The following is a 12,119-nucleotide window of genomic DNA, read 5'->3' on the forward strand; positions in this document are numbered from 1 at the left end:
GACGGGGCTGAGCTTTGCTGGGGTGGGAAGTGGGGCAGCTTTACGTGCTGTGGCGGGGGGAGTGCGAGCCCTTCGGGGTGGAGAGGGATGCGCCGCTTGCCAGCTCTGGCCGTCTGTCCCAGCGCGAAAGAATCGCTTCTCCCGGGCTTTGATGAGAGCACCGTTGCTTGAGGTTAAAATGTATATTTAAATACCTTCTTGTAGTCGTTAGAACAAAGGGGGATTGCCTTTACAGGTAGAACGGTGTCTCCTGGGAGGGAGACCTTTCTCCTGAAGAAGGCAGAAGGGCTATTCAGAGGGGTTGCAGGAAGTGGGAAAAGGCTTGTTGACCTCTTTTCTTATGTGGGAGGCAGAGCGAGATACGTGTTTGATTATTGAGGTGTGGATTTGTCCATCCCGATAGGATCTGGGTGAACAGCTCTCCTGCTTCTTAGGAGGCAAGTTAGGACAGATGAATAAATGTTTCATTAAGTTTTCTTCAAATGATCCCAAGATTCCAATCTGAAGGTAATTTGCTGCTTGAGCAGTGTTGACAAATGAATTGGAAATGCTTGTTTGAAAGGTATGCTGTTAAAGCAGCAACAACCAGCACCTTGCTTGTGTGGGACAGCAGTTTCTTCCAGCCAGGCTGGGGGGGTGTTCAAGGTACTGGGATCAGAATATTTTACAGATGAGGTTTCTTCCTTCTTCCTTTGAAATTCCTGAATACGTGTGGCTTTTTACGGAGATTTATTTTATCTTTCCCCCCGAAATGAAAACCATAATGAAGCATTCTTCCTGTTATTGGTACGGCATGTACTAATCTAATCTTAGAAGTTTAAAGGATCTGCCTGGGCTTTTTTTTACTGTATCTCAAGGGGCAGAGAATCATAGGTCTGATCTCTGAGCTATTCCTTGGCCAAAAACCCATGGCTATTAAATCCCTGTGCTCTGTGAAGTGGCAGAGGCGCGCTGGGGCCCGTGCTGGTGTAGGCATCGCAGTATTCAGGGCTTGTGTCTCAAGTTTCACCAATTGCTTGTAAGTTTAGTTAATTAAACGCAGCGTTATTGTGAAATCCTCCTGCTTAGCTCTTTTCTGGGGGGAGCTCAAGTCACCATGTTGCTGAAGAGGCATGGGCAGGACGCTGCAGTACTTCCTATTCTCTGTTGTCACGTACTTGCACTGACGTTGCAGCAGTGATAGCATTGAGAGTTGGAGGGGACTCGTGCTGCAGAGAGCAGCGAAAGGTCCGTGGGTTACGGAGGTCAGGCAGGTTCTGGGTTTCACCTTGTGGATGGTGTTCCAACAGGTCAGGCTTCTATTATGTGTTGGTCTTGATATTTTACTAAGAAACTAAGAGTTTTGTGGTTTTCTCCCCTCCCCCTCAGCATTTGGTTTTTGTGAAGAAAAGCAAAGGCAAATTCTTTGTCCTATTTTGGCTTCTTGATTTGAGGTTAAGAGGCAGGAGCAGCATCAAGGGGCTGTGAGAGCTTTGATCCACCTGTGGGATGAGTTCAGTAGCACAGGGGTGGCAGCAGCAGCTCAGCTGATGTTCCTTCACAGCCGCTGAGTCCTTCACACAACTGTTTGCATGGCTGCTCTGCCTTCTGCATTGGGAATAGGCAGAATTTGAAAGATAATAAGACTTTCTGTCAGTGATTTAAGCTTGGAGCAACGTCCTCAGTATGGTTCCTAGCACAATTTAGGAAATATCGGGGATAGGATGGGAAGTCTCACTGAATGGTGTCAGCCATCTGCCTGGAGGAACTGAAGGCAACTGCTGCTATGTGGTGGTGTGCTGAAGGAGGGGGTGTTGGGATAATGCTATGTTGATTGGGAATGAGGGAAAACTGATTCTTCAGGCAGCCCTGGGACTTGGCTGTCACAGCACACAAGGGGCCTGGGATCAGCCTGGGTTGAAAATGTGGGTGGAAAAATAATGCTGCTGTTGTGTCTCCTGCCCTCTTCCCATCGCTCCCCAGTGGAAAGTATCGCTCCAGCTCTTCTGAAGGGATGCACAGGAACTCGCCCCTTAGGAAAATGATTTTAGGTGTAAAGAATCAGCCAGGATTTAATGCTGGAGATAGAAACCTCAACAATTAAATGATATCAATATGAACCTTTTTGCCTTTGACAGGAAGGCTCTTCAGACAGGAGCTCTGAATGGGTAATGAGTAAATGAGGCCAGAAACTGAAACTAAATTAACAAAAACTGCATTTCACTTTCACAGAAGCACCAGTTTGAGTAAAGGACAGACCAAACCCAAAAGATTTTGATTATATATTAAACTGGTTTTAGCTTTGGGGTTAATTGCCTGTGCTAGAGCTTCATTTTCCTTCAAAGCATGCTCACATGACTGGTTTGAGTCCTGGTATTCCACCACGTTAGAAGATTGTTCGAGTTTTAAATCAGAAAGAAAGCATGTTGAACTTAAGACCAGCTCAGGCTTTGTGAATATCACTGTATCATGCATTCAGCTGCTTATTTAGTCTTTTGTGGAGGAGTGAATGCTGATACATATTTTTCCCAAGCACGAGTGTTTTAATGCCTATTGAGAAGAAAAGATTTTTGGACTGAAAAGCTTGGTAGGTGAAAGCGAATGGGCTTTTTTGTTTGTTCAGCCATTATAATGTCTGAATAAATTGTCAGAATGAGATCTTCTGATTCAAAGAACTTGCAGAGCCCGGGTCAGACTTTTGTGTTGGAGGGATGGGCAGCTAAATAATGCCTGTAATTTCCAGACATGCTGAATTCCTGCTGTTACTTTATTTTGTGCCATGGTAAGATGCGTCGGTCAGGTTGCTACAGGCACTTGCCAGGATACTGAAGAGGCAAAAGTCATGGGAAAATGGTGAGGGTTTGTGTTGGCTGGTTTTTACTAACTCTGAAGAGTACCAGGGCTGCTGCATGGGAAGGAGGGTGGTTTTGTTTGGTCAGAGGTGGGGTGGGAGAGTTAGGGATGTAGTATCATAGAATCCCAGCCTGGTTTGTGTTGGAAGGGACCTTAAAGCTCATCCAGCTCCAACCCCTGCCATGGGCAGGGACCCCTTCCACTAGAGCAGCTTGCTCCAAGCCCCTGTGTCCAACCTGGCCTTGAACACTGCCAGGGATGGGGCAGCCACAGCTTCTCTGGCACCCTGTGCCAGCGCCTCAGCACCCTCCCAGGGAAGAGCTTCTGCCTAAGAGCTCATCTCAGTCTCCCCTCTGGCAGGTTCAAGCCATTCCCCTTGGCCTGTCCCTACAGGCCCTTGTCCAAAGCCCCTCTCCAGGTTTCCTGGAGCCCCTTTGGGCACTGGAGCTGCGCTAAAGTCTCCGCAGAGCTCAGGAGAGGAGCAGGATCCCCTCCCTGAGCTGCTGCTCACGCTCTAGGGGTGCAGCTCAGCACGCGGAGGGCTTCTGGGCTCAAGCACACACTGAAGCTGGTTCACGGGTTGCTTCTTGTCAGCCGAATTTTGTTGTTGCCTTTAATTGGCATAGGTTGATTTAAATTTCAAGCAGATGTTAATTATAGCTTGAGGGGGTATGGAAACAGTCAAGGTGGTCTAGCAGCTCCTAGCTGCCTGAGAGGGGAGACCCTGCTCCTCCTGCTGCGTTTGTGTAGGTGCTCCCAGAGCTTCTGCCGTGGGTTGATCCAGCTCACTGGTTCAGAAGTGAAAAGCTTCTTGTGGGGTAACCAGTTGTATCAGCTCATGGAAAGATCCAGCAGACTCAAGCAGGTATGAGGGGTGGCGTGAGGGAGCAGAGCCAGTTGTGGGGATCAGCAGGAGGATGCTATATTCCTCCTTCCAAAACCATCAAGCTATGGCATTGAATAAGCTTCTCCTGAGCCTGTGTCCCTGTCTTGTGCAGCTCTGACCTGATGGCAGGAAGCTGTTCACCATTGCTGTTGTGGATAAATACAGTCTCGTTTCTCCCATCCCTTGAGCAGGCAATCAACCACCTTCATGGCAGCTCCTAGTGTTTCTCACCACTCAATGAGGTTATTCATCTTTCTGGAGTGAGAACTTCAGTTTTCTCTTCTGCAAAGTGAATTTCTGTGCAGCTAAAAAGTGGAATTGGCATCCTAAGGTGTCAGATATGGAAGAAGCAGGACAGCCTTCCAATATCTGAACAGGGCCTACAAAGACGCTGGAGAGGGACTCTTCATTAGGGCCTGTAGGGACAGGCCAAGGGGAATGGCTTGAACCTGCCCGAGGGGAGACTGAGATGAGCTCTTAGGCAGAAGCTCTTCCCTGGGAGGGTGCTGAGGCGCTGGCACAGGGTGCCCAGAGAAGCTGTGGCTGCCCCATCCCTGGCAGTGTTCAAGGCCAGGTTGGACACAGGGGCTTGGAGCAAGCTGCTCTAGTGGAAGGGGTCCCTGCCCGTGGCAGGGGTTGGAGCTGGAGGAGCTTTGAGCTCCCTTCCAACTGAAGCAGTCTGGGATTCTGTGTCTTTGAGAGGAGCAGGACCACTTCTCATGTCCATGGACAGTTAGACTGACTCGGCCTGATGTCTTTGAGTGTATTTTATTGCTGTTTGGATTTCTCAAAGTTTTGTTGCTCTTGACCAGAAAAGCAGTTTATTAATACTGTTTGTCAGTGCTTTAATAAGTCACCTATAAATTCATAATGTCTGGTAAAACTTTCCTTCTCCCTGAAGCTTCTTTCGGCTGAAGAGTTTTAAACGTTATGAATGTAGCTAAATTCTCATTTTGTCATGCAGCTTGAAACAACTTCAGGACATAGTGTTTAAGAAATACGTTCTCTAATAACCATTCCTAATGACCTCCTCTACATTCTTAGTCTCAGTATTTTTCTTAAACTATGCTGTTACTTTAAAGCAATATGCATATCTATGGAATAGGCTCAAAGCAGTAGTAAAGTTAACACCATCACTAATGGGTTGCAAACTGATATGTTTTAGTAGCGAGGGAGGACAGTTTTTGAGTAACACCTGGGTACAAAATAAGGTCAAAATAGATGAAATCAAGGATTCCTTCTGAGTGCTCTAAACCCTGACTGAAATTGGCGATTCACATCAGTCCACCCTGTTGAGCACAAGTATTTTTTCCTCATTTGATCTTAGCTTTAACTTTGCTTTGTTTCATTTTGGGGCAGTTTTTGTTCAATACTTCACAGAGGTATCTGTGAATCTAATGCAAAGTGGGGAATCCAGTTTTCTCACTTCCTTGGTAAGAGTATAAACTCCAGAGTGGTTGGTTATATTCTATTGATTGTGTTCCCTCAGGTTTCCTGGCAAGCTTTTGAAGGGAAAACAACAGCATTTAGCATTCTGCATTTCTGATCTTGGAGAAGTAAGAGTTGTTTTTTTCTGTTATAATAGAAGAGTTTTGTGGACTCTCGTGGTGTGCGATAGAATATTGATGCTTGTGAGCTTACTGCTTGGGGTGTAGAGTTCCTTCAAACACAGCAGAGGGATTTAAGGTAGGCAGTGGAATTGTTGCGAAGTTCAGTTTCTTTTGGAGCTTGTTCCTGGCCAGAGGCCTCAGTCTGTATTAATATTTCACTGCTAATCCAGTCATGTCATAAATTGTGTATAAGGATGTGTTCTTGCGCTGCTTGGCATATGAGTGTATCTGGTTTCATCTGAAATCTTACAGCGGGATGTGATCACTCCATAGACTTCCAAACTTTCTAGGGAGGAATTTCAGATTATTGTAAGAATTCGAGGCTGATGCTGTATTTTGTGATGGAAATGAACAATAAAGAGTTAGAAAATGTCCAGTTGAAGTGTGCGCTTCAGAAAAGACAGAGATGACATTCTGAGTAACTGTTGTGGTTGTGTTTCATAATACTCCTAGAAAATGGAAGTTCTCTTGCTGAAGTTGTAGTGAGCAAAATGTCCTGTCAGCCAAGGCATCCCCCTTGGGCTGCAGCTTCCTCTGTCCGGTTTTGCTGATCATCATAGCATCCCAGACTGGTTTGGGTTGAAGGGACCTTAGAGATCATCTTGTTCCACCCCTCTGCCACGGGCAGGGACCCCTTCCACTAGAGCAGCTTGCTCCAAGCCCCTGTGTCCAACCTGGCCTTGAACACTGCCAGGGATGAGGCAGCCACAGCTTCTCTGGGCACCCTGTGCCAGCACCTCAGCACCCTCACAGGGAAGAGCTTCTGCCTAAGAGCTCAGCTCAGTCTCCCCTCTGGCAGGTTCAAGCCATTCCCCTTGGCCTGTCCCTCCAGGCCCTTGTCCCAAGCCCCTCTCCAGCTTTCCTGCAGCCCCTTTAGTCACTGGAGCTGCTCTCAGGTCTTCCCTTCAGGAGCCTTCTCTTCTCCAGGCTGAACAAGCCCAGCTCTCTCAGCTCCACTGCAAGTCCTCAGTCCCTCAGGTAATATATATTTTGTTTTTGGGGCCGGGAGGACTTCCTTGGGGTATAGTTGATGGTACCTGGTTCTAGTCATTTGCTCAAAGGAGAATGAGAATCAGTTCCACCTTATTGTAAATACGTTATATTAGCATGGGATTTCAGCAGATGATTCAGCAGCAGCATGGTCGTGACATTTGACAGAAGCTGCTTTTAACACCCTAAAATGTGCTATCTCGACTTAGGACCCTGAAAAATGTGGCTACATCTGCCAGAGGGGAGACTGAGATGAGCTCTTAGGCAGAAGCTCTTCCCTGTGAGGGTGCTGAGGCGCTGGCACAGGGTGCCCAGAGAAGCTGTGGCTGCCCCATCCCTGGCAGTGTTCAAGGCCAGGTTGGACACAGGGGCTTGGAGCAAGCTGCTCTGGTGGAAGGGGTTCCTGCCTCTGGCAGAGGTTGGAACTGGATGAGCTTTAAGCTCCCTTCAACCCTGACCAGGCTGGGATGATTTTAAGACTTCCCTTCAGTACCTCTTGCAGAGGTTGTGCTGTGAGGTAATGAATCCCTTTAGTTCAGAGATCAAAAGGATGATTGGAAGCTTCCCTGACAGTTTTATGTCATTGCCATCTGTCTGTCCTGCTGTGTTTTCCCTCCTGGACTTCCAAGGTGCTATTTCCTCTTGCTGGAAGCTACTTCTACAGCAAGTGTGGCAGAAAGCAAAGCATGACAGCATCACCCTTTAGAAACCTGTAAGTTCATGCAGATTCTCTTTGGTTGCACCCTCACTTTGTTGCTCCTGCTGTGGTGTGATAACCTCTGACAGGAGTGTGAAGCAGATAGCAGGTAAATCCCCCCAGGTAGAGTCATCACCTGACATCCTTCTGTGTTCCCCTGAATCACAGCTTGGTTTTAGTCCTTTAAAGTACCAGCTGCTGCTCTTGTTAGAGTTGCAGTTGAAATCCCTTTCTGTTTAGGGCTTTTCACTAGTATTTGCCATATGAAAAATGCCCTCAGGTGGTACAGTGACTTAGAAAGACTGCAGTTTGCTTCCCTTCCCACTGCAGATGTACGGAGCCATGTTGCAAGCCAAATGTCTGAAAGATCCACATGAACACTATTCCCTGTGCAGCACTGTGCATCTTCTGCTTCCCTTTTCCAGTCATTTCCTGGTGCAGAGATACAGGTAGAGTGATACAGGACTGACTCAGCTGCATTAAAACCCAGCCTGTGGCTCTTACAGTCAGGCACTTTGATGGGCAGCTTCTCCAGAAGAAACCAAACCTTTACCCAGTGTTGTTCTCGGAAGCAGCAGGCAGGGAAAGGGAAGTGAGCAAGTAAGTAGCTTTTCAGGGCTACCTGCAAATCTCAGACCTTGGGATTATGCAATAAATTGTGTTGGAAGGGACCTCAAGGGGTCTGTGGTCCAACCTTTGCTCACAGCAGGGTCTGCTCTGAGGTCTGACCACCCCGCTTTGGGCTGTCTCTAGTCTGGTCTTAAACCTCCAAACAAAGACACTCATGGGGCTCAGAGTTGTTTCTATAAACTCTTAAGTGGAATCAAGTCTAGGAAGGGAATGGCCAAGCCAGGGCGCCTGTGCTGTGGTAGTTTCAAGGCTGAGATGGACATGTTTGAGTTGAAACATTGCACTTGATCTTTGTCTTCTGCAAGAATTTCCTCCTTCAGCAACCAAACTAAAATCAAGTAAAAATTCCATGTATAGCAAGGCTTCCGTTTCATGAGCAGAGGGCTTAGATGTCCCTTTAGGTTTTGGCTGTAGAAGTGTTCACATATGAAACTGTTAAATGAGGGGCATCAGTGTTTTTCCTTGCTTCAATATGCTGCTGATGGGTGGTTTGGATGCGCAGCACGGGGAGAGAGGGATAGCTGGAGCTGTGAGCTTTGTGCTGCAGTCCCTCTTTATGAGGAGAGACATGTGCCCTCTTGAGAGGAGGGTGTTTTCCCCCCATTTTAACTTGACATTTTCTCCAGAACAACATTTAGTTTTGCTCACTGGAGAGGCTGTTAAATGGCTGCCACTTACTCAGGTGGGGATTTTAGACACCATTCTTTTAGCTGAGGACTCCTGTTATGAGTTTGAAGTGCAGGGTTAGTGCCTGAACCATCTGTATTCAAAACTTCACTCTTTGAATGGTATGCATGTAACTGGATGTCTGCGTTTTTGGGGATAAATGTGAGTTGTTAAGAGCAGAATGCATGCTACTACTTGCAGATCAGTGATTTACATTTAGTCTGCTTAGTGAGATGTAGCTTTAGTGATGCTGACACCACATACATGAATACTTGTGAGGTTATTGCGAGTTTTCTGTGGCTAAAACAAGGCACTGCAACCCAGAAGTAAACTTTGAGATGTTCCTGTAGCAGAGTTCAAAAGACCTGAGCGTCTACTTGATGAATTTGGCAGGTTTATTGCTTTCAGTGTAGGCAGTATTCAATTTTAGTTTTAAACTGTTCTCTGTAACACTTAAAGAGCTATTAAAGATACATCCTGTTCAAATTTACTCAGTTATATTTGTCTTGTAGAGGCTGCAGATACTGTTAAAGATGCTTCATTATGAATTGATTATATTAAACAGCATAAGCAATGTTGGCAAATACAGGAGTAGTTTTGTGGGTAGGAGTGAAGCTGTATCATGTCCTGACAGTTCAGGTGTTTCTTTGCGTGCTGTAGGTGAAATGTAAAGAGAGAAAACTCAGTGCATTGCTTCCACAGCCTTCATATTTTGGATTATCCCATTCCAGTCCCAGCAGCTATGAAGCTATGAATAAACAGGAATATCTCCTGCCAGCATATGGAAATGGCATTGCCTGGAAGCCCACCCCTGTTCTGAAGCAGTGGGTTCAAAAATACACTGTGCAAAAGTGATGTCTCCGGAACTGTTTGCATTAAATAAGCCTGTCAGGATGCCAGCCCAGCTTTACTTTTACCATGTAGCTTCCATCACAGAATACAGTAATAAAGGCATCCAAAAGCCCAGTGAGTTTTTGTTGTTGGAGTAACACTGCAGGTGTCTGCTGGGTTCATCCCTTGACAGTCCAAAGGTGTCTGAAGAAGACTGACAGACTTCGGTCCCATCTATTCCTGTATCCACACACTGGAGAATGTGTCGGATATGATCTTGGTCACTGACCTTTTGAAAACACCTACTCTGCATGTCTTTTGTGAGACTCCTCAAAATACACATGGAATAAAACCAGTGACATGCTTTTAGTGTCACCCAAGCCTGCTGTGTTTCTGCTCAGTGTCTTGTCTTTTTCTCTTTACCATCAGGTTTATATTCTTCCTATCTCAGAACTGGCATTTCCTTCCTGTTGTTCACCTGGAGCATTAACAATGTGCTCAGTGGTGTGTCCGTGCAGCAGGATTCCATCAGTCCCTTGAGTTTTTCCATGAATTAGGAGTTAATGAATGATTTTTCATTCTTTTAAACCCACAACAAATGGCCATTGTTATCTTTTCTGAGAATAGAATCAAATGCATAGAACAATTGGATTGTGTCAGCCCGTGTATTGTAAGTGTCCCATAGTTTTTCTGTCCTGGGCCTTGGATACCATTTTGTAGGTAGCAGCAATTTGTTCCCATGTGTGTCCTTGAGGGGAAAAAAAAAAGTGCTTTGTACTTCTCTATGAATTGCTGCAGTGGCAAATGAAAAGCCATTGAAGTACAAGGGGTATCCTTTTCACTGGAATTCCTGTTATCCTGATATACCTGATATAAGCTTAGGACTTAAGACCTGATGGCACCAACGTAGCCATATGATCTTTAGTGACTGCCAGGGAATTCTCAAGCAAATGCCCTCAAAGCCATCTGTCCTGCCCTGTCCAGAGTCATGATCTGGAGCAAGGAAATAGGGCTGAATAATGGGCTGTTGCAGGAATTGTCTCAACTCTTTAATCATAGGATGCTCTTTCACCTCGTGCAGTGCTAGCAGATTGTCACTGAAAGGGTTACTCCTGGTCTCCTGCCACAGCTCCAGGCTTGTGCTCTGGGCTCTTTGCAGCAGGACTGGGGGCTGCAGAGCCCCAGGCTGAAGCTCTTTGGCTCACTCCTGGGATGAGAAACTAGGGTTAGTTTTCTCTGAGACTGGTTTGCTGAACCAGCACATGCTGCAGCTTCCTCGTTGCTGGACCTGGCACAAGCAGCAGAAGCACATGGAGTGGTGGGGAGAGGTCACATACTACTTTTGGCAGCAGCTGGCCATTAATACAGATGAGATGTAATGTAACACTGCATCTAGCTAGGAATAGAAGGCAGAGGATGATGGGCATAGCATCACTTAGACTAGAAACATGAAAGGCAGAGATGGTAATCCACAGACTAGGTACTTATAGTAGGCAAAGCTTAGGAGAAAATAATAGACCTAGAGGCTGTTCTAAAAGCTGGGCATGGATTCTGTGGCTAAGAATGAGCTCGAACTTCCCAAAAGATAGAAGAATTCTGTGAGGTAGCTTGAAATGGACTTAATGTTTCTGGAGGTGACTGGGTTTTGAACATTATCTGCTTGGGGGTTGTATTTGTCCCTTCTGTAGACTGACATTGTACTGGTACTTGGACTTGTTCAAAAGTCCTGGGGGTCATGCTGAGCTCCATTGGCACTGCAGTGTTTTAGCAACGCTGTTGAAGCTGGAAAGGAGATTGCTTCTGCGGTACTTCAGCCTATAGGTCAGGCTGTGTGCTTGCCTGAGCTCCCATGCCTTCTCCATACTATTCCAGAGTACTGAAAGCTGAACTTTGTTTCTTAAAGTGACTTGTATGAGATTGGTTTTTGCCTCGCTGTGGTTTAGTGTCTACTCTCAACAGGAAAGTGCTTCACTGCAGTAGGCTCCATTGCAGTGTATACTGGAAGGTTTACATACAGAGTTGTTGAAGGTGGAGATATCTGGCGATAATCAAGACCAGTCCATTGCTCAGAGCTGGGACAGCTCAAGTAGGTTGCTCAGGACCATTGCCAGTCTGGTTTTGAATGCCTCCCGTGCAGAGACCACAACATCCTGGGGCAACGTGTTCCCATGTTTCATCTCTCTTAGAGAAAGGCTTTTCCTTATGTGTAAATGTATTCCAATTTGTGCCCATTGACTCTTGTCGCTGGATGCCATTGGGAAGAGATGGGCTCAGTCTCCTGTACAGCCCTCCATCAGATACTGGACATGGGGTCAGATGCTCCTGAGGCATCTCTTCTCCAGGAAGAGCCCTGGATCTCTGAGCATCTCCTTTGTCAGAGGATCCCGTCCCTCAGCCCTTGGAGCTGGGCCTTTCAGCCAGTTTTCCATCCACATCCCTGCTTGTCCAGGCTTACTTCATCAGTTTGTGAGGGTGGGATGGGAGATGGCATGGAAAGCCTTGCTGAAGAGAAGACAAGCACATCATCTGTGCTCCCTTCACCCACCATGCCAGTCTTCTTATCAGGGCAGGCTTTTGGGCTGGACAGGTGTGAATTCCCTTTTGTAAATCCATGCTGACTGCTCCCATCACCTCCTTGTCCTCATTCATGTTTGCTCCATCACTGGGCTGAGGCTGTCTCTGTATCCTTGTCTTTGGAGATGGGAATGATGGCTTTGCCATCGTGAAAACTTGTAAAGGGTGATGGAAGCCTCAAGTGGGACTGAAACAACAGGCTCCAATATTTATATATTTCTACACAGATCACGTAAAAATCCATGCACCTAAACCCATACAAGATGTATCTGAATCCAAAGGGGGCTGCACTGCTGCAGGGCAGAGTTAAGAGCAGACCGTGTTCTGCTTGTTGAGGACTCCAAAACCTGCTTTTCTTAATCGAGATGGGGAAGTTACTTGTTCCCCTTTACACAAAGCTCAT

The 12,119-nt window shown here is 46.5% G+C and overlaps 1 protein-coding gene across 5 annotated transcripts in view; it reads left to right on the plus strand.

Annotated features, from left to right (window-relative positions):
* MIER1 (MIER1 transcriptional regulator) overlaps positions 1 to 12,119 on the plus strand; it is a 37,196-nt gene that overhangs the window by 1,444 nt on the left and 23,633 nt on the right. The window lies entirely within an intron of this gene.

Source organism: Pezoporus flaviventris, unplaced genomic scaffold, assembly GCF_033815535.1.
Source record: "Pezoporus flaviventris isolate CSIRO_AGI_PZ_B2104156 unplaced genomic scaffold, CSIRO_AGI_Pfla_v1 ptg000059l, whole genome shotgun sequence".
Lineage (NCBI taxonomy): Eukaryota > Metazoa > Chordata > Aves > Psittaciformes > Psittacidae > Pezoporus > Pezoporus flaviventris.